The following is a 23,542-nucleotide window of genomic DNA, read 5'->3' on the forward strand; positions in this document are numbered from 1 at the left end:
TGTGTTACAGAGCTACTTGGGATGAACCTTGACAAAAACCACTGCATCTCTTTCCACACCTGCTTTGCAAAGGCACATTCCAGAAGGAGGTGGGCAACAGTCTCTTCCCCACCACAGCCACCTCTAGGGCAGCGTGCAGAGGCGGTGAGACTCCGGATGTGCAGGAAGGATCTGACAGGGAGGGCTCTTCTCACCACCATCCAAGCTATGTCCTGGTGGTTGTTTGAAAGTTCTGGCGATGAGGCATTCTGCCAAATGACTTTGACAGTCTGCTCGAGGGATCATCTGACAGGATCCACCATCTCCTTATCCTGAAGAGCCTTGAGGACATTCCGTGCAGACCACCAGCTGATGGATTGATGGTCAAAGGTGTTTTTCTGCACATACTTTTCCATGAAGGATAGGTGGTACAGCACGGTCCAACTGAATGGAGTGTTCTGTGCGTTGTGACCAGACCCATCACCAATCAACCTTTGCTGGGAATTTGCCTGTGTAAATGTCAGCATGTGAAGAATACCCATTTGGAGGAGGGATTGGAAGGCTCCTGTCAAACTGTAACCGAGCAAAGAATCCATAGTTTCAGGAGAGGAGGGAAGAAAAGAAAATCTTTGGAAAAAGATGCAAAAAATATTTACAATTTATGGCACATTTTGTCCGTGAGGGAGTACTTTCTATGAAAATGAGACTGCTGACCATTATCATTCTTTGTTAAGTGGCAGTATATTAGCATGTTAACACTTTGCATCATAAGGTGACAAGTTTCCTTTAGGATTTCACACGAGGCATTCCTCACTTCAAGCAGTGTATTTAAATGAGAGCAGATAGACCCGAGTCCCCCATTTATAACTTACTTTGGTAAACACACCAGTTAGGAAGCAGTGCTGACTGCTCTGAACAAGTCAATCTAGGGAGTCATTCTTTCAAAAAACCTTCAAACGTATGCATACAGAAAACTTTATTGCAGTGACTTTGATTTCTTTTACTATAATGTATCTATCGCACTTCTTTTAAATAAAGAGATTGTGTGATCTCACTCAACTATAAAAGCGAACATTGCTGGAAATATCGGATAGCATCTGAAGGAGCAATAGTTTAGGACTTTGGGTGTGACTCTTGTTCAGAACTGGAAGCTTTGTGGAAAATATTCCATAATTAAACTACTAAATCTATTACATTAATCATTGCTTTTCATATTTTTTAAATTGCTCAGTTTGTGAGCAGCAATTTACTGAGAACTTTGTTCTGAATTACAAGCAGTCTTAAAGAGGGATCCATTACTGTTTACAGTAAATGCACTAAAGCCATGGCATTTCATCTGTGATGTCTTTGGAGACAGATGGTTTAAATTCCCCACTGGTTAGAAGAGCCCAGAGTAGCGGAGTAAAAAATGCCTTCTGGAATAAAAGTCAGCAGGATTCAAATTATAACATTCCAGTTTGCATCTCCTTCTTTTATCTTTTGTTCTGCCTGACTGCTGCAGCGACAGTTTGATAGTATGCTGCAGTCTGGTAACAAAGTAGGCGTAACGTGCCTTTTTGGCTAAGGGACAAAAATGGTTCAGGGTTGAGAAGTTCTGTAGTGGAGGAAAAGGTATGAAGGGATTTAAATGCCTTTGGGGAAATCAATGAAATTTATTTTCACTGCAATGCTGTGAACAGCATAGCATCAAGTGGGGTGTGAACTGTTAGCCTTTAAATGATCATTATTTTATGGTACAAATTCAAGTCTACTTCCACATAATTCGATAATATTCTTAACACTTGGTTGATCTGGAGAAATGCATATGTCTTTTCTACTTTGCTTTCAAACAAGGAATTTGAAGGAACATTTTAATAATTTAATGGTGGTATTGCACATTATTTTCTTAATTTATGATTGCACATCAGGAATATCCCAGGTTTGATCCCTGGTCTGTGCTGAGTTAGCTGATTTCAAACCTATCTGCCTGGCGAAACCTAAGCAGTTGGGGCGTTAAAATCCTCCCAAGTCATTTACCCACCCTGGATGACCAGCTACAATTTATACGTGCTCTACTAAACAAGTGACAAGGCCACCTCCCCAAAGCTGGCAGGATCCCTTTTAGTGCTTGCACGCTGGGTCCCAATAATGCCACAAGGACCTGACTGCAGTTTTTACGAGGAGCTCTGAGCGAGTAAGAGCAGTCAGTTGCCTGCCAGTCCAACCCAGCACAAGACTGGTTGCAGGTCTGAAAAGGTAAGTTTCAAAGTTTTTTCTTAAATTTCCTTGTGGGGTCAGGAGGAGCAGGAGTGCCTCCTCTGGCTTCACAAAGAAATCTTAGGCCTCCTGTGCCACAATCTTGTCTGTTCTGATTATGAGGGGCCCCCCGCGGGAAGGCCCAGCAACTGATCTCAGGGTCCTACTAGTTTGGCAGGCAGCCGACAGACAGTGTGGAGTTGCACAGTTTATCATCTGGGAGAGTTGTGAGGTTGACTGGTAACATTTAAGTGACAACAAGGAATCTTTCCAGAACAGGTGAATTTTGAACGGATGTTAAAACTCATCCTCTGGAAATTGACCCCCACCCCTACCCCCCAACCCTACACCTACCCCTACTCCTACCCCTCCCTCCCATGTTAAAATCAGAACCCCAAGGCCGGATTTTCAAAGTGGGGTCAGGAACCCGAAACGCTGATGAATTCTGGGTCCCAACCCTGCACTTCAGCTTCATTGCTCTTGTGACGTGATCTTTGAATGCTATTGCCCTAATTGGGCAGGAGGCTAGCTCAGTGCCCAACTGGAGGTACCGATTGCCTCCAGGAGACGGGAGCTGCCTGCCTGGTGCTAGCGGCAAAGGCAGGGGCAGCCATGTTGGGGGCTGCTGCTGCCTTGCTGAGGAGAACAGGCAGGAAACAACAGTGGAAAGTGGAGGTACAGCGCTTGACCTGGCGTTAGTTGGCCCCTCAAATTTAATCTCAGCAAACGTGGAAACAAATTTGCTTTTGCCACACAGTGACCCCAATAGCTATGCAATAACGTGTACCAGACTGGTCAGGATTGCCGAAATCTGATTTAAAACTTGCCTTCCTGAATGTTCCGGCCCCTTCACAAGCTCCTTAAGGAGCTTAATGGGCCTTTAATTTTGGTGTGCGTGTTCCCTGGTGCCTCACACCCCCCACTCCCACCAGCACTTTGCAACCTTCAAAACTGTCCCAGAGGCACTGGGATCCTGAGACGCCCTCTGGGACCGCAGTTTTCAAATGGCACCTGTAACAGGTCCCGACCTCGCGACCCTTTGAAAATCTGGCCCCTGATTTCCAGTGGAGCGCTATATTTGGTCTTTTGTGCCAGTGGGCAGAGTTTGTACTCCAGTGACCCCTTATGGACATTGGCCAGGGCTCAACTTGATGTCCTCCAGGTGCTGGTGCCAGTGGGACCTGATGCCAGTAATGCAGCATCTTCAATGAAAAGTGGAGAACATTTGGAAAGAAGAATTGTCCTTTTGCAAGGTTTTTAATCAGTGTAATAAATAATAAATGATGGCTGTTTTAGGAGTATATTTGAACAAGGATCCCTGCACTGAATCCATTCAGAATGATAGCTTATTGCAAAATTGCAGGACATTCAATCAATCGGTCAGCTGTGATATCAGCAGAAATTTCATAGGCCATTCAGCCCCGCGAGCTTCTTCTCCATTGGAAGGGTCGCAGACCTAAAACGTTAACTCTGTTTCTCTCTACACAGATGCTGTCAGACCTGCTGAGCATTTCTGGCACTTTCTGTTCTCATTTCCTAACTTCTTTCCTGGACAACCTGGCTCTGATTTTGTGGTAAATTCCCCTTGTCCTGGACACCCACACCAGTGGAAAATGTTTATGTATAATCTGCCCCATCAATTCCTTTCAAAATCTTAAAACCCCAATCAAATCATCCTTTAACCTTCTATATTCCATGGAAATAAGGCGAGTTTATGTAATCTCCTTCCATAATCTAACCCGTGGAGCCCTTGTAACCTTCTGGTGAATCTGCACTGCACTCCTTCCAAGGCCAATATAACCTTTCTAAGGTACAGTGCCCAGAACTGTACACAGTACTCCAGATGTGGTCTAACCAGGGTTTTGTATAATTGTACCAAAACTACATCCCATTTATATTCTAGCCCTCTAGTTATAAAGGTCAACATTCCTTTATCCTTTTGGTACGGGCCCAATTGCTCAACATTTCCTCATAAAGCAACCCCTTCATCCCAGGAATCAACCCAGTGAACCTTCTCAGAACTGCTTCCAATGCAAGTATATCCCTCCTTAGGTAAGGTGACCAAAACTGAACAGAGTACGCTAGGTGCGGTCTCACCAATGCCTTGTATAGTTGTAGCAAGATTTCCCTACTCCATCCCCTTTGCAATAAAGGCCAACATTCCATTGGCCTTCCTAATTACTTGCTAAACCTGCATGCTGACTTTTTGTGATTCATGTACGAGGACACACAGGTCCCTCTGTTCTGCAGAATTCTGCAGTCCGTCCCATTTAAATAATAGCTTGCTTTTCTATTTTTCCTGCCAAAGTGGCCAACCTCATATTTTCCCACATTATACTCCATCTGCCAAATTTTTGTCCACTCACTTAACCAACCTATAGCCCTTTGCAAACTCAGAACTTGTCTCAAAGAGTCATAGAGTTATACAGCACAGAAACAGGCCCTTCGACCCATCGTGTCTGTGCTGGCCATACAGCAACCAACTATTCTAATCCCATATTCCTGCACTTGACCCGTAGCCTTGTATGCTATGGCATTTCAAGTGCTCATCTAAATACTTCTTAAATGTTGTGAGTGTTCCTGCCTTCACTACCTCTTCAGGCACTGCGTTCCAGATTCCAACCACCCTCTGGGTGATAAAATGTTTCCTCAAATCCCCTCTAAACCTCCTGCCCCTTACCTTAAATCTATGCCCCTGGTTCTTGACCCCTCTGCTAAGGGAAAAAGTTTCTTCCTATCTAACCTATCAATGCCCCTCATAATCTTGTACACCTCAATCATGTCCCCCCTCAGCCTTCTCTGCTCCAAGGAAAACAACCCTAGCCTTTTCAGTCTCTCTTCATAGCTGAAATGCTTCAGCCTAGGCAACATCCTGGTGAATCTCCTCTGCTCCCTCTCCAGTGCAATCACATCCTTCCTAAAGTGTGGTGACCAAAACTGTACACAGTACTCCAGCTGTGGCCTAACTAGCTTTTTATATAGCTCCATCATAACCTCCCTGCTCTTATTTATTTATTTAGAGATACAGTACTGAAACAGGCCCTTCAGCCCACCGAGTCTGTGCCGACCATCAACCACCCATTTATACTAATCCTACATCAATCCCATATTCCTACCACATTCCCACAATTCTCCTACCTATACTAGGGGCAATTTATAATGGCAAATTGATGTATAAACCTGCAAGTCTTTGACTGTGTGAGGAAACTGGAGCACCCAGCAAAAACCCACACGGTCACAGGGAGAACTTGCAAACGCCGCACAGGCAGTACCCAGAATTGAACCCAGGTTGCTGGAGCTGTGAGGCTGCGGTGCTCACCACTGTGCCACTGTGCCACCCAAATGTTCTATGCCTCGGCTAATAAAGGCAAGTATCCCATATGCCTACCTAACCACCTTATCTACCTGTGCTGCTGCCTTCAGTGATCTATGGACAAGTACACCAAGGTCCTTCTGACTTCCCGTACTTCCTAGTGTCCTACCATCCATTGTATATTCCCTTGCCTTGTTAGTCCTCCCAAAATGCATTACCTCACACTTTTCAGGATTAAATTCCATTTGCCACTGCTCCGCCCATCTTACCAGCACATCTATATCTCCCTGTAATTAAGGATTTCCTCCTCACTATTTACAACACCACCAATTTTCATGTCATCTGCAAACTTACTGATAATACCTCCTTTATTCACATCTCCTCACAACTTGATTTCCTACCTATCTTTGTATGGTCTGCAAATTTGGCTACAATACACTCGGTTCCTTCATTCAAGTCATTCATATAGATTGTAAGTAGTTGAGGCCCCAGCACTGATCCCTGTGGCACGCCACTAGTTACAGTTTGCCAACCTGAAAATGCCCCATTCATGCCGACTCTCTGGGGGGAATTTTATGGGGCCTGCAGAAGCGGCTTCCGTGGTGGGTGGGATGGCTTAATTAGGTAGGAGGTGATATTTCACAATCCCGATGGCAGGTAAAATTTTAGAGATTAAGCCAGCAACATGTTTGTGGCACTCGGGCCTCATGTGGTCAGGTGGCGGGTTCCAACTTTACATACAATTGCATACCATGAATTCTCACGCCTTTATAACTATTTGAATGACAACAGCAAATCCAGACCTGTCGACCCTGCAAAGACCTCCTTACTAACATCTGGGGGCTTGTGCCAAAGTTGGGAGAGCTTACCAGAAACTAGTCAAACATCAGCCTGACATAGTCATACTCACCAAATCATACCTTGCAGACAATATCCCAGACACCACCATCACCATCCCTGGATATGTCCTATCCCAGTGGCAGGGCGGACCCACCAGAGGTGGCGGCACAGTGGTATACAGTCGGGAGGGACTCCACCAAGATCATCATTGAATACACCATTAGCTTGCTGAAAATGTGCTTCCACTGCCCAGTCTGGAGGAGCTCTTCAGTACGCATCACAGAGGGTGTCATAAATAATTGTTGTCTGCTGTGCACTGCGCAATCTGGCAATGCAACATGGACATATTTTGCAGGCGGAGGAACAAAAGGAGCACCACTCCTCCTCAGATGAGGATGAATTGAATGCGCCTGAGAAGGAAGCCATTAATGTAAATGAGTCTTTAATGGATGTCAGGGCCATGGAGAGACATGCACAGGACATCAGGGAAAACCTTATATTTGGACGTTTCAGCCGAGAGTGAGGCACCTACTTGATTACAGCTCTAATGCAACAAATACTTTACCTTCCTGGGATGTTCACCTTCCCCTGTCAGCCTAACTATTGATCCAATCTAAAAGCAGGTGCCCTCTGCCATCTACAATTGCACATGGAGTGGAGCTGTACTGAACACACTGGCTGTTGAATACTGAATTTGGAAAAACCTGTGGCACACTTGAACAAATGTCCAGCATCCAGCCAAGACCCCTCAATTAGAAGCAGCTACACTATAATATCACTTTAAATATACCTGCCCCTTCTACCGGATCCAGGTTGTGATGGAACCGGAAAACCTCCTATGCAAGGTATAGAGGGGACGGCCAACTGAGCCTACAAAGAAAGGCATGTCGCTACGGAAAACTATTACAAAACTGCAAGCTTCAGCTAGCAGGCAGTGAAGACTGAAGGCTCAAACATCAAAGTTTACACCAGAATGGCCATGCCTGGCACTCCTTTGTAAGCATCAAAGCGTGGCAGCCATGAAGCACACCTACACCTAGCCTTTCACCTCAGCAAGTTTAAATGATAAATGAAAATGTATCAAAGATTACAGCAAATAAATGTATTGTTAAATATTTACAAGTTTAACAAATTCAGTTTAACCACCAGAGCCACCTTCATGCTCATAATTCCTTAATTTCACCTTTTCTGCCACTATGTCTTGGTGCAACCCTGACATTTCCAGCTAAGGTCAAGGCAGTCTGCTCATTGCACTGCCTCATTGCCCTGGATGACTGTGGTGGGCATCCTCTGGACGAATGTGGCCTTGAGGGGCCAGTCATTCAAACATAGCAGTTAGCAGTATTTCTCTACTTGCTGAGAGAACAGGTAGTTCCTTTAAACTTCCTGGGTCTTGGTTCTTGCTGGGGACTGAGCAGACATTTCGTCTCTCTCCTCACAATCCGTTGCAATGTAGGATACAGTGTAGCAAACCAGGTGATCTTCTTAAGCTGAAAGGATGACTTTGTTGGCAGCTTGTCTTTTTAAAATATCTTTAAAAAAAAATATGTGTTCAGATCCCCAGTCAGTATACTAAAGAAAATTATCATTCAACAAAGCACATTGGCATAACACCATTAACCCTGCCCTCTGTCTTCTACCACATAAACAATCTCCTAACCAGGTCAATAATTTGCCTTCAATTCCATGAGCTTTAACTTTAGCTCACAGTCTCTTATTTGGAACCTTATCAAACGTTTTCGGGAAGTCCATATGAACTACCTCCATAGACATTCCCCCATTTACTACTTTAGTTACTTACTCAAAATATTAGACATGACCTACTCTTTACAAATCTATGTTGGTTTTCTCTAATCAGCTCAAATTTCTCTAAGTGCTCAGTCATTCTGTCCTTAATTGCAGATTCTAATAACGTTCCCACAGCAGATGTTAGACTAACAGGTCTATAATTTCCTGGTCTCTCTCTCTCACATTTCTTAAATAAAGGAGTTCCATCTGCAATCTTCCACTAGAAAGGGACAATTTCTAAATTGAGAGACTTTCGCAAGATTACGGCTAAAGCATCTGCAATTTCATCATCTACTTCCTTGGGGTAGAAACCATCAGGTCCTGATGATTTGTCAATCTTTAGTGCCATTATTTTTTCTAATACTGTTTTCTTGCTTATGTTAACATTAGTGAGTTCCAGTCCTTGATTCATTATTTATTTCTCTGAAATGTCAGGTATATTTTCACTTCCTCTACTATGAAGACTGACACAAAGCAATTATCCAGTAAGTGCCATTTCCTTATTTTCACTTGCAATGTTACCGCCATCTTTTTTTTAAAGGGCCCGCATTATCCTTGACTACCTTTATTCTTCTAATGTGACATAGATTGTCTACTTATCTTCATATGGGTTAAGTGGGAACTGTTGTATGAAGAAAGGACAGGATACAAGGAAAAGCTTGTTTGATAAGTGATCCTTCTCTCAACTCGAGTCTCCAATCTCCATGAGATGCTGTTTTATTAATTTGACAATGGTCATTGCTCCTATGAACTTTTCTTTCTCTTTTTTTTATTCATTCTTGGGATGTGAGTGGCACTGGCAAGGCCAACATTTATTGCCGATCCCTCATTGCCCTTGAGAAGGTTATGGAAGCCATCTTCTTGTACCCCTGCAGTCAGTTTGGTGTAAATACACCCACAGTGCTGTTAGGGAGGGAGTTCCAGGATTTTGACCCAGCGACAGTGAAGGAACAGCAATATAGTTCCAAGTCAGGATGGTGTGTGACTTGGGGGGAATTTGTAGGTGGTGGTGTTCCTGTGCATCTGCTGCCCTTGTCCTTCTAGGTGGTAGAGGTCACATGTTTGGAAGATGCTGTTGAAGGAGGCTTGACGAGTTGCTGCAGTGCATCTTGTAGATGGTACACACTGCTGCCACTGTGCACCGGTGGTGGAGGGAGTGAATGTTGAAGGTGGTGGATAGGGTGACGATCAAACGGGCTGCTTTGTCTTGGATGGGATCGAGCTTCTTGAATGTTGTTGGAATTGCACTTATCCAGGTAAGTGGAGAGTATTCCATCAAACTCCTGACTTTGAGGAGTCAAGAAATGAATTACTGGCCACAGAATTCCTGTCTTAGGAACATAGGAACATAGGAGCAGGAGTAGGCCATTCAGCCCATCGAGGCTGCTCCACCATTCAATATGATCATCACTGATCATCCACTTCAATGCCTTTTTCCCACACTATCTTCATAACCCTTTATGTCATTTGTATTTAGAAATCTGTCAATCTCTGCTTCCACAACCCTCTGGGGTAGAGAATTCCAAAGATTCACAACCCTTTGAGTAAAGAAATTTCTCCTCATCTCTGTCTTAAGTGGCTTCCCCCTTATTTTGAAATTGTGTCCCCTGGTTCTAGACTTCCCAACCAGAGGAAACATCTTACCTGCATCCACCTTGTCTATCCCTTTGAGTATTTTGTAGGTTTCAATGATATCACCTCTCATTCTTCGAAACTCTAGAGAATACAGGCCCAGTGTCCCTAATCTCTCTTCATAGGACAGTCCCGCCATTCCGGGAACACGTCTGGTGAACCTTCGTCGCACCCCCTCTATGGCAATAATATCGTTCCTAATGCAAGGGGACAAAACTGCACACAGTACTCCAGGTGCGGTCTAACCAAGGTTCTATAGAATTGAAGCAAGACTTCACTACTCCTGTAATCAAATCCTCTTGCGATTAAGGCTAACATACCATTAGCCTTCTTAATTGCTTGCTGCACCTGCATGTTAGCTTTCAGTGACTTATTGACAAGGACACCCAGGTCCCTTTGTACATCTACACTTCCTAATCTCTTACCATTTAAGAAATATTCTGCACATCTATTCATCCTACCAAAGTGGATAACCTCACATTTTTCCACATTATATTCCACCTGCCACGTTCTTGCCCACTCACTAAATCTTTTCAAATCCCCTTGAAGCCGCTTTGCATCTTCCTCACAACACACATTCCCCACCTAGTTTTGTATCATCTGTGAACTTCAAAATACTACATTTTGTCCCCATATCCAAATCATTGATATATATTGCGAACAGCTGGGGCCCAAACACTGATCCCTGCGGTACCCCCACTAGTCACAGCCTGCCAACACGAGAATGTCCCGTTTATTCCTACTCTCTGTTATCTGCCTGTTAACCAATCCTTAATCCATGCCAGTATATTACCTCCTATCCCATGTGCTTTAATTTTGCTAACCAACCTCCTGTGGGGGACTTTATCAAAGGCCTTTTGAAAATCCAAGTATACCATGCCCACCGACTCCCCTTTATCAATTCTGTTAGTAACATCCTCAAAAAACTCCAACAGGTTTGTCAAACATGACTTCCCATTCATAAATCCAATTGAACAGCTGCAGTCCATGTCATCTAGGTATACCCACAGTGCTGTTAGAGAGGGAGTTCCAGGATTTGCTGCTCTTGTGGTCCCAGTATTTACATGGTTGGTCCAGTTAAGTTTTTGATCAATGGTTAACCCTCCAGGTGAGGGATTCAACAATGATAATGCTGTTGAATGTCAAGGGGAAATGGCACGAATGTTACTTGCTACTTATCAGCCCAAGTCTGAATGTGTCCAGGTCTTGCTGCATGTGAGCAGACACTGCTTCAGTATCTCAGGGGTTACGAATGATACTGAATACTCATCTGTGAGCATCACCACTTTTGACCCTATGTTGGAGGGAAAGTCATTGATGAAGCAGCTGAAGATAGTTGGGAGTTCCTTCGGAACCCCTAAGCTTCAAATACACTGTTCTACATACTCTTCCTCCTCCCTGCAACCTCACTGTTTTGCAATTAAGGGTCTTTGCACCATTTCCTAATCTAATTTGTATATGCCAGGAAATTATAGGCCGGTGAGCCTTACGTCAGTGATAGGGAAATTAGTAGAGAGGATTCTTCGGGACAGGATTTACTCCCATTTGGAAACAAACGAACTTATTCGCGAGAGGCAGCATGGTTTTGTGAAGGGGAGGTCGTGTCTCACTAATTTGATTGAGTTTTTTGAGCAAGTGACAAACATGATTGATGAAGGAAGGGCAGTGGATGTTATCTATATGGACTTCATTAAAGACTTTGACAAGGTCCCTCATGGCAGACTGGTACAAAAGGTGAAGTCACACGGGATCAGAGGTGAGCTGGCAAGATGGATACAGAACTGGCTCAGTCATAGAAGACAGAGGGTAGCAGTGGAAGGGTGCTTTTCTGAATGGAGGGATGTGACTAGTGGTGTTCCACAGGGATCAGTGCTGGGACCTTTGCTCTTTGTAGTATATATAAATGATTTGGAGGAAAATGTAGCTGGTCTGATTAGTAAGTTTGCGGACGACACAAAGGTTGGTGGAGTTGCGGATAGTGATGAGGATTGTCAGAGGATACAGCAGGATATAGATCGGTTGGAGACTTGGGCGGAGAAATGGCAGATGGAGTTTAATCTGGACAAATGTGAGGTAATGCATTTTGGAAGGTCTAATGCAGGTGGAAAGTATACAGTATATGGCAGAATCCTTAGGAGTATTGACAGGCAGAGAGATCTGGGCGTACAGGTCCACAGGTCACTGAAAGTGGCAACGCAGATGGATAAGGTAGTCAAGAAGGCATACAGCATGCTTGCCTTCATCGGTCGGGGCATAGAGTATAAAAATTGGCAAGTCATGCTGCAGCTGCACAGTGGCGCAGTGGTTAGCACCGCAGCCTCACAGCTCCAGCGACCCGGGTTCAATTCTGGATACTGCCTGTGTGGAGTTTGCAAGTTCTCCCTGTGTCTGCGTGGTTTCCTCCGGGTGCTCCGGTTTCCTCCCACAGCCAAAAGACTTGTAGGTTGATAGGTAAATTGGCCATTATAAATTGCCCCGAGTATAGGTAGGTGGTAGGGAAATATAGGGACAGGTGGGGATGTAGTAGCAATATGAGATTAGTGTAGGATTAGTATAAATGGGTGGTTAATGGTCAGCACAGACTTGGTGGGCCGAAGGGCCTGTTTCAGTGCTGTATCTCTAAAATCAAACTTTAGTTAGGCCACACTTAGAATATTGCGTGCAATTCTGGTCGCCACACTACCGGAAGGACGTGGAGGCTTTGGAGAGGGTACAGAAGAGGTTTACCAGGATGTTGCCTGGTCTGGAGGGCATTAGCTATGAGGAGAGGTTGGATAAACTCGGATTGTTTTCACTGGAATGACGGAGGTGGAGGGGCGACATGATAGAGGTTTACAAAGTTATGAGTGGCATGGACAGAGTGGATAGTCAGAAGCTTTTTCCCAGGGTGGAAGAGTCAGTTACTAGGGGGCATAGGTTTAAGGTGCAAGGGGCAAAGTTTAGAGGGGATGTGCGAGGCAAGTTCTTTACACAGAGGGTGGTGAGTGCCTGGAACTTGCTGTCGGGGAGGTGGTGGAAGCAGGTACGATAGCGATGTTTAAGAGGCATCTTGACAAATACATGAATAGGATGGGAATAGAGGGATACGGTCCCTGGAAGTGCAGAAGATTTTAGTTTAGGCAGGCATCAAGATCGGCGCAGGCTTGGAGGGCCGAATGGTCTGTTCCTGTGCTGTACTGTTCTTTGTTCTTGTTCTTTATGCCAGCACTCAGTGTTTGCCAGCTTTTGTCCTATAGTTAGTGTCTGCTGATAAAAATGTAAACTTCCTGAGATGCCCCGAGATTCTGTAGAATGTTGCCTGGTAGAGCTGTTGTGTGTATACAGAGAGCATGATCAGCTTGTCTTGCGCTCATGCTAGAGGTAGGTATAGACACGCTAAGCAATAAAAAGTTAATTAGAGGAAGCACATTTAACTATGAAGTATTTGAGACAAGGTTGAGTATTCAGAAAGGGATCTAATTGGATTTGAAGTTAATTTCATATTAGCTGCAATTTCAATGCTGGATACAGCTCATTAAACAAAGTGCCTCGGCTCATTTATGGCCTCATTATTGTAGGAACAGATTACAAAAGGAATGTTGAAGATGTATAAGCACACAATTGGCAGATGGGTTTAAGCAAAACAATCCCTGATTAACAGCCCGTGTTTAAAGTGCATTTGTAGAATTAATACTGCACATTAAGAACTTTGGCATATCAAGGCTTTCAGCGTCAAAACGGTTACTTTGCTTTTGATGTCCTGTGCTTAAAAATATTGACCTCTTGTATTGAATTACCCATGTTAGCAGCTACATACATGTGAACCATCCACATTTTAATGGTTTCAACCCAGTCAATGTTGTCCACTCTTGTGGTTTAAAATCATCATAGAGCCTGGCCCGAACTGCTGAATTCTCACAATCTACATTGCAACCCTGTCACCCTTTACTGCGTAGTTCAAATACATGCTTCTTGCTCTTTGAGTTGACTCCTTTGATTAACGCGATAGATTGAAGTGCAGTTTGGGATTGACCTTGGGATTGACATTCCCTTAAGGAGTGGCTGTAGGTCAGGCAAGTGCTCCAGCCTAAAAGTTAACTTTATATTAGATTAGAGATACAGCACTGAAACAGGCCCTTCAGCCCACCGGGTCTGTGCCGAACATCAACCACCCATTTACACTAATCCTACACTAATCCCACATTCCCACCAAACATCCCCACCTGTCCCTATATTTCCCTACCACCTACTTACACTAGTGACAATTTATAATGGCCAATTTACCTATCAACCTGCAAGTCTTTTGGCTTGTGGGAGGAAACCGGAGCACCCGGAGAAAACCCACGCAGACACAGGGAGAACTTGCAAACTCCACACAGGCAGTGCCTGGAATCGAACCCGGGTCCCTGGAGCTGTGAGGCTGCGGTGCTAACCACTGCACCACTGTGCCGCCCTCCAAACAACAACTTATCAGTTTTGAGGGTCTAAGTGAAAGCAATAAATTATTTAAAAATTTAACTTGTTACGGCCAGGTGGGTGATGGCATGGCTTGTTCCCACTGTTCACCTCCCACTGACCACAACAAGTGTTTTTGTTACTAGGGTTTTAACCCCTTGTGTTTTATTTGTCAAGTAAACAGACAGTGGAAGGTATTTTTGTAGGTTTAAAAGAGAAGGTTAACTATTTATTGAACAATATATATTCCCGAAACTACAACTACACCCACGCATGCATTCACTCACACATACCCACACACACACACACACACACACACACACACACACACACACACACAAACAAGAATAGGGTAAAGAGGAAAAGGGTAAATAGTTTGAAGTGAGGTAGGTGTTTGGGATTCACAGTAAACTTGTTGAATCTTCTCAGTGGGCAGTTTCTTTTAAAGTTGCAGGCCTGGGTGTCTGTAGTTTTCTGGTGATTAAGACTTCAGACTGGAAGCAGTGGTCACTTTCAGTTCTCTGCTGCACCAAGTTGAAGTGCAGAATTCACAGCAGGGCTCCTTCTTTGGTTTTTGCTGGGGTACTTTTCACAGCCCTTGGTTGGACTGCTTTTCGGTGATGTTCTTATGATATCTCTCTCTCTCTTCAGAGTTAGCTTTTAAGATAAAATTCTCTCACATTAGCCTCTGTTCAGAGATGCATGGCCCTCTCCCTGTGGTGACCACACAATGGTCAAGGATGTGACTACTTCACACCTTATTTGTTTCAGGAGTGTCTCTTGATGGTTTCAGGGTGGATGTAATTGACACCTCTTAGCTTGGAATGTATCCTTTTGTCCTTAACAGACAATGAGACTGTTTGAATATACAGGCCAAGTCAGCCTGACCTTTGGTGGCCATATTGCAGCACATTGTCCACTTTGTAAAGGAAAAGTCAATTTTTTTTACAACTCTTCAGTTTTCATTACTATATTTTCATTACCGGACTTCTCGTGAGCATGATAAACTGTATAGAATTTGCAATTTTTTCCAGCAGCTGAGGTGTAGATGTGGGGTCTTTGTAGATTTGATGTTTGTATTGTTTTGGCACCTATCTCAGCTGCCAGCATAAAAAAGACCCCCTCAACCCACCCTCCAACTCAGTGGCTAATCAAAGGAAGAGAGAAAATCCAGGTAATGTTCTCCTGTCAATGTTTGCTGAGCTCTTTGTTTGTTTGTGTTGGCCGGCAATAGGATAAAAATGTAGCAACTGTGGTTTTGAGGTGTGTCAGAATAGATGGCTGATGATGCTGCCAGCACTTTGCAAGTGTCAATGGGAGTACTTGCTGGGACTGGCAGACACCTCACCAAATGGAAACAGAGGAACATGCATACCAGCCTTATTCTATCCCAGAGCAGTTCCCAGTTGAAAAAAGACATCTCTCTCCCTGCTTCCACTCCCATGGGGCATGAAGCACATGCAGTTGGGGGTGGGGGGTGAGTACAAAAAAAAAGAACAAAGAAAAATTACAGCACAGGAACAGGCCCTTCGGCCCTCCAAGCCTGCGCCGATCCAGATCCTCTATCTAAACATGTCACCTATTTTCTAAGGGTCTGTATCTCTTTACTTCCTGCCCATTCATGTATCTGTCTAGATACATCTTAAAAGACGCTATCGTGCCCGCGTCTACCACCTCCGCTGGCAACGCGTTCCAGGCACCCACCACCCTCTGCATAAAGAACTTTCCACGCATATCCCCCCTAAACTTTTCCCCTTTCACTTTGAACTCGTGACCCCTAGTAACTGAATCCCCCACTCTGGGAAAAAGCTTCTGCTATCCAACCTGTCTATGCCTCTCATGATTTTGTACACCTCAATCAGGACCCCCTCAACCTCCGTCTTTCTAATGAAAATAATCCTAATCTACTCAACCTCTCTTCATAGCTAGCGCCCTCCATACCAGGCAACATCCTGGTGAACCTCCTCTGCACCCTCTCCAAAGCATCTACATCCTTTTGGTAATGTGGCGACCAGAACTGCACGCAGTATTCCAAATGTGGCCGAACCAAAGTCCTATACAACTGTAACATGACCTGCCAACCCTTGTACTCAATACGCCGTCCGATGAAGGAAAGCATGCCGTATGCCTTCTTGACCACTCTATTGACCTGCGTTGCCACCTTCAGGGAACAATGGACCTGAACACCCAAATCTCTCTGTACATCAATTTTCCCCAGGACTTTTCCATTTACTGTATAGTTCACTCTTGAATTGGATCTTCCAAAATGCATCACCTCGCATTTGCCCTGATTGAACTCCATCTGCCATTTCTCTGCCCAACTCTCCAGTCTATCTATATTCTGCTGTATTCTCTGACAGTCCCTTTCACTATCTGTTACTCCACCAATCTTAGTGTCGTTTGCAAACTTGCTAATCAGACCACCTATACTTTCCTCCAAATCATTTATGTATATCACAAACAACAGTGGTCCCAGCACGGATCCCTGTGGAACACCACTGGTCACACGTCTCCATTTTGAGAAACTCCCTTCCACTGCTACTTTCTGTCTCCTGTTGCCCAGCCAGTTCTTTATCCATTTAGCTAGTACACCTTGGACCCCATGCGCCTTCACTTTCTCCATCAGCCTACCATGGGGAACCTTATCAAACGCCTTACTGACGTCCATGTATATGACATCTACAGCCCTTCCCTCATCAATCAACTTTGTCACTTCCTCAAAGAATTCTATTAAGTTGGTAAGACATGACCTTCCCTGCACAAAACCATGTTGCCTATCACTGATAAGCCCATTTTCTTCCAAATGGGAATAGATCCTATCCCTCAGTAACTTCTCCAGCAGCTTCCCTACCACTGACGTCAGGCTCACCGGTCTATAATTACCTGGATTATCCCTTCTACCCTTCTTAAACAAGGGGACAACATTAGCAATTCTCCAGTCCTCCGGGACCTCACCCGTGTTTAAGGATGCTGCAAAGATATCTGTTAAGGCCCCAGCTATTTCCTCTCTCGCTTCCCACAGTAACCTGGGATAGATCCCATCCGGACCTGGGGACTTGTCCACCTTAATGCCTTTTAGAATACCCAGCACTTCCTCCCTCCTTATGCCGACTTGACCTAGAGTAATCAAACATCTGTTCCTAACCTCAACATCCTTCATGTCCCTCTCCTCGGTGAATACCGATGCAAAGTACTCGTTTAGAATCTCACCCATTTTCTCTGACTCCACGCATAACTTTCCTCCTTTGTCCTTGAGTGGGCCATTCCTTTCTCTAGTTATCCTCTTGCTCCTTATATATGAATAAAAGGCTTTGGGATTTTCCTTAACCCTGTTTGCTAAAGATATTTCATGACCCCTTTTAGCCCTCTTAATTCCTCGTTTCAGATTGGTCCTACATTCCCGATATTCTTTCAAAGCTTCGTCTTTCTTCAGCCGCATAGACCTTATGTATGCTTCCTTTTTCCTCTTAGCTAGTCTCACAATTTCACCTGTCATCCATGGTTCCCTAATCTTGCCATTTCTATCCCTCATTTTCACAGGAACATGTCTCTCCTGCACGCTAATCAACCTCTCTTTAAAAGTGAGAAAAGGCGAGTCCCTTCAACTACATATTCCATCCACTCTTTTCAATAAGAAAGACTCCCTTCCTCTGACCCTCATCTATTGTCCATGCTCCCATCCCTCACCCAAACTTTGGCAGCTGTCCTTTCTGTCACCTAAGTCCATCTCACTGCAACTTCAGCCCCAAAACCTGCCCCTCTTACCATACATCTGCCATTTTTCTACATTAAAGACAATATATAGATTTGGGTTGTCGTTCTCGCAGTACAAATGAAAGAATGTTGGTTATCCCCAAGGTTTAAATTACAAGACCCATGTCCCACTGTTAAATTCAGGGCTGTTTTTGAGTTCTCAGCTTTCTTAGTGTCTGTGTCAGGCTTTTTTCTTTGAAGCTATTGGTCAGCTTTTGCCAGTGTCTCTGTTGGCATTCTTTCCCAGGCCTGTAGAACTTCTTACCTCGCTCAGTTTCCCCTTTCCCTCCTTTTACAATTTACAGGCTTTAAAAGCCAGCATTGGTTCACCTAACTTGACTTATCTGGTCTTGTCTTCAACTTTGTGAGGTTCAGTACCATTGGCCTTCACTTAACATTATCCATAATAGAGAAAAAACAAGTTACAAAACTAGTAACTTTGGGCAGAATTTTCCCAGCCTGGTGGAGGCAGATTTAGGGTGCAGGATGGGAAAGTCCCGGAAATTGACCTTGGGTCAACATCCAACATCATCCTGCCCTCTTCCGGGTTTCCCCAGGGCAGCATTGAATGCGAGCAGGAAACCCCCTTGTTTCTGTCAGGTTATTAATTAAGAAGTGGCTGAAGTTGTTAAGAAACCAATCATGATCTGCTTTAGCCCTGATTCCTGGATTTCCCAGCCAAAGAAACCATTTCCTGGCCTGTCACCAAGTCTCCAGGGTCACTGAGATCAGTGCACGGTGGGAAGAACTTCTTCATTGAAACTGACAGGCTGTGAAGGCTTTAATCAGTTACATTGAAGAGTTCCAGCCATGGCCATTGAGAGACTGCTGTTCAAAGCACTTCTGCTCTCAAAGAGTGCTCCCACTGCTTGACAGGTGGTTGCCAACTTTTTGGAAGGCCCGTCACCTGTCTAGCATTTCACTCACCTTCAGCTGCATTTCCCTGCTGCCAGCCTTCACCACGGCATGGAAGCAGCTTATACAGCTCCACCTTCCACCTCTGCTGGGGGTCAGGAGCAGAGACCACACCATGGCAAACTGCTCCAGTAACAGCAGGAGTAACAGTAGCACCAGCGCCAGCTGCTTCCGCCTCAGCCGCATGCCCCTCCAAAGGCAGATGAGATGGACACTGAAATCCAGTGGAAGTAGGCAAGACCCCCAACACAGGGTCTACAAGCTGAGGATCAGCTCTCTCAACATGTGTGAGCACCAGTCTCTCAGGAGGTTCAGGCTGTCACGGCAGATCGCTGCTGACATCTGCGGCTTCCTGGAAAAAGACCTCCTTTCCAGTGGGCCTGTTGGGCACGGATTGCCAATGGCCAAAAAGGTGCCTGTCATGGAAGGGGCACACACCCCCTCTCCCCACCCCTGCTGAACCTCCTTCCCCCCCAATGGGTCTCTGCCCCTTGCCAAGATTGTGTGCTCTCCTGGAAGGAGAGAAAGCAGAGAGATGCAAATGTTTGTAATGGGCTAGTGTGGAGATTAGGGAAGGACACCATTTGTGGATGCAAGGGTGCTTGAGGGCAATAGGATGAGGATGAGCGCAAGTGTTGACTGTTCAGATGGGGTTGTGAGGTTTCTGCAGAGAGAGGAATGTGTGTAGCTGCAAGTTGTGTTGGCCTGAGGATTACTGTACAGGAGAATGCTGGGAAAGTCAGAGTATGGATCTTGGCACCTGGAAGTGTTATGCACTCACCTTTCCTGCCCTCCTAAGATCCTCTTGGTGCACTGTCTCCAGGTTGGAGGAACCTCATTCCTGCTGCTCCCTTCCTCAGTCACTTTCATCTATGGAGAGGTTGTCCCCTTCCTCCTGTCCTTGGGAAAGCTCACCTCATGACAGCCCCTCAGATTCCTCTACAGGATCTCCAGGTAAGAGTGAGAGACTCGGGGAGCAACCTTCCCAGGTTTCCTCTTCATTCCTGTGGTTGCTGCAGCCTCAAAACTCCAAGTGCTGATGAGTTTTTCTGACTCATGCCGTGATCCCTTAAATTAGAAATCCTTCCTTTGACAGAATGGACACGTCATCCCGCCCACCCTCCCTGATTGGTCCGGGAGCCCGGAGACAGGATAATTGGTTTGCTTTAGTAAAGAGCAACTGCTGGGCGCACAATTCAGACAGTCAGGTTCCAGATCTGGAAATGGTCCCATGATTCCAGCAGGGTCTGAGGTAGGACGATTCTGCCCATGTTTCACTCTGGGGCCAGTTTTGAGTCACAAACCCCTGTTTAAAGGGAACAGGATTCAGACAGATTTTACTTTCCCATGTCAGGATTAAGGAAACTTTCATGCAGTCTGCCATTTGGGTTCAAATTAAGGCCAACCAGGTGAAAGGCCAGTGCAATAAACCACTGATCCATAAATATTGAATGTATTTAAACATTAATGGGTGAATGTGAAAACAGATTATTCCTGCAGTTTAAAAAGAAATAGTTTGTCCTCTGAACTGCAGATCTTAACCTATAAAAGACAATTCATAAATACACTTCAGGTCAGGCAGCATTTGTGGAGAGAGAAACATAGTTAACGGGCTGGATTTTACCAATCGAGGACCTAACAGGATTGTGGGTGGGGGGGTGGGGGGGTGATCTTGTCCTTGTTGGACGGCCGCATGGGCAGGTGACGGGACTTCTTTGTCGCTTTTGCCATGTAGGGTCAATTAACGGCTGGCAGGCAGGGGAACCGGCCAATCACAGGTGGCGGGCGGGATCTTGTGCCGTTCGATCACTACAAGGTGCCATTTTTAAAGGGTAATCTGCAGCTTTCAGGCAGGCTACGGACACAGGGTCCAACAGAAGGGGTGCTAAGGAAGAGAGCCTGCGCAGGAATGACTGCAGTGCGAGGAAAGGTCACTACAAGATTTAGCAATGCCTCCTTGGAGGTTCTCCCATAGGCAGCAAGGGAACGGAGAGAGGTGCTGCTTGCAACTGATGGGAGGAGGGGGTCACCAAGCCTCATGAAGAGGGCTGGCTGGAGGTGGCCGAGCAAGTCAATAGCTGCGGAGCGATCGCCAGAACATGGATCCAGTGCTGGAAGAGATTCAATTATCTGGTGTGGTCTGGAAAGGTGCATGGGATTAATAATTTCAAACTGACAGCCCAGAATAAATATAAGAACATAAGAACCATAAGAAATAGGAGCAGGAGTAGACTATTCGATCCCTTGAGTCTGCTCCACCATTCAAAACAATCGTGGCTGATATCTACCTCAACTCCATTTTCCTGCCCACTCCTCATATCCACTGATTTCCTGAGAGATCAAAAATTTATCGATCTCAGTCTTGAATTTACTTAACGATGGATCATCCACAACTCTCTGAGATAGAGAATACCAAAGATTCTCAACCCTCTGAATGAATAAATTTCTCCTCATCTCATGAAAGAAAAGGCGCCCAAGTAAGGTGCTGTTGACCTGGGAGACACCTTTCCACTGGCAGCCCTTCACTCTGGCCTCACCCTCTGTACTGCCTCCAAACTTGCTAGCCCTCACTTCTTTACCACACAGTCTGCCCATTTCAGCACACAGCCTCCACCCCACCCCCAGGAGGCTGCCACAGTTTACCTGGCAGTCTCCCCACGAGGTGGCAGCCCTCTCGATGCTGGTAAAATGCCGGCGGCTGTGGGAAATGGCTGATAATTTATAATTGGTTTAATCAGACGCCTGCTTCCAGTTGGTTGGTGGCTATGCCAGAGATTCTCAACTCTGAGAATATCCTGTGGCAGCGCGAAAACTGCGGGCTCCCTACCCGACGCCTTCCGCTACCATTTTACAAGGATTCCCATCTGCCAGACCGTCTCCAGAGTGCTAGTAAAATCCAGCCCTGAGTGTCAGCAGGGCCTTGGGAAGGAGAGGAAGTAATGAACATTACAATAAGGTTACGTTGTCCTCAGTTAATGCCCACATGTATACTTCCATGGGTTTATTGAATAAAAAGGTTAGTATGCAGGTACTACACGTAGTTAGGAAAGCTAATAGAATGTTATCGTTTATCGTGAGGGGAATTGAATATAAAAGTAGGGAGGTTATGCTTCAGTTATACAGGGCATTGGTGAGACCACATCTGGAGTACTGTGTACAATACTGGTCTCCTTATTTAAGGAAGGATGTAAATGCATTGTTTAGTTTAGTTTAGTTTAGTTAGTTTAGTTTAGTTTAGTTAGGGCCTGAAACAGGCCCTTTGGCCCACCGAGTCTATGCTGACCATCAACCACCCATTTATACTAATCCTACACTAATTCCATATTCCTATACACATCCCCACCTGTCCCTATATTTCCTTACCATCTACCTATACTAGAGGCAATTGCTAATGGCCAATTTACCTATCAACCTGCAAGTCTTTGGCATGTGGGAGGAAACTGGAGCACCCGGAGGAAACCCACGCAGACACAGGGAGAACTTGCAAACTCTACACAGGCAGTACCCAGAATTGAACCCAGGTCGCTGGAGCTGTGAGGCTGTGGTGCTAACCACTGCGCCACTGTGCCGCCCCATTGGAGGCAGTACAGAGAAGGTTTACTGGACTAATACCTGGAATGGGTGGGCTGTCTCATGAGGAAAGATTGGACAGGCTAGGCATGTATCCACTGGAATTTAGAAGAGTAAGAGGCAACTTGATTGAAACAGGTAAGATCCTGAGGGGTCTTGACAGGGTGGATGTGGAAAGGATGCTTCCCCTTGTGGGAGAATCTCGAAGTAGGGGGTCACTGTTTAAAAATAAAGGATCGCCCATTTAAGACAGAGATGAGGAGAAATTTTTTCTCTCAGAGGGTCGTGAGTCTTTGGAATTCTCTTCCTCAAAAGGCAGTGGAAGCAGAGTCTTTGAATATTTTTAAGTCAGAGGTAGATAGATACATGATAAGCAAGGGGGTGGAAGGTTATTGGGGTAGGTGGAAATATGGAGTAATTAGTTCAGCCATGAACTTATTGAATGGCGGAGTAGACGTGAGGGGTCGAGTGGCCTACTCCTACTCCTACTCCTGATTCGTATATTCGTATATTTGGGAATGGGGAGCCTGATCGATTTTTCCCCCCCTAACATGGGTCAATTGTAGTGCCCCTGTTGCCTCTCCCACCTCCACCCAATTCCACCTTCTGAACAACCAAGGCAACGCTAATCCAGGTACAATCCTTTTCTGACATTGTTATGACTTCAGTTGAGCCCGTTAACTTTAAAACAAGAGTTATGAACTCCCCAGACCAATTTAAAGAATTACATGACAAGATTTCACGTTTTAAGACTTTTACTATAACAGCTAAACCAAAAATCAACATTAACTAAACAGTACTTAGTAGGTAGCTAATACACTAAATTACAAAGAAAGGTATTTCCCATTAACTTATTAAAACACTTGAAAACCCCACACCACATTTATACATTACACAGTGTTCTCGTCGAGATGGCATCTTTGCAGTTAAAAGTCCCAAAATCACCCCAGTCGCAATGGGTTGGTTCTCCCAGTCCTTCTCAAAGCCAATGCCCTCTTCGCTCACTTCTTTTGAGCACCTTTGACCTGGACTTCCATGAATAAGGCAAACTCTGGCGACCCTGTTGATAATTTTTTCCTGCAA

At 45.1% G+C, this 23,542-nt stretch overlaps 1 protein-coding gene across 9 annotated transcripts in view; it reads left to right on the forward strand.

Moving 5' to 3' along the window:
• The window catches only part of LOC137372946 (KN motif and ankyrin repeat domain-containing protein 1-like), a 137,988-nt gene that overhangs the window by 5,653 nt on the left and 108,793 nt on the right, over positions 1 to 23,542 (forward strand). For 2 of the 9 annotated variants that reach the window (XM_068037486.1, XM_068037488.1), the window contains one exon: positions 8,591 to 8,640. The exons of the other annotated variants lie outside the window; for them this stretch is intronic. The gene's annotated coding sequence lies outside the window, so the exon portion shown is untranslated. The remainder of the gene's footprint in view (positions 1 to 8,590; positions 8,641 to 23,542) is intronic. 9 annotated transcript variants of the gene reach the window in all.

The sequence above is a fragment of the Heterodontus francisci genome, chromosome 8 (assembly GCF_036365525.1).
Source record: "Heterodontus francisci isolate sHetFra1 chromosome 8, sHetFra1.hap1, whole genome shotgun sequence".
In the NCBI taxonomy this organism is placed as follows: Eukaryota; Metazoa; Chordata; class Chondrichthyes; order Heterodontiformes; family Heterodontidae; genus Heterodontus; species Heterodontus francisci.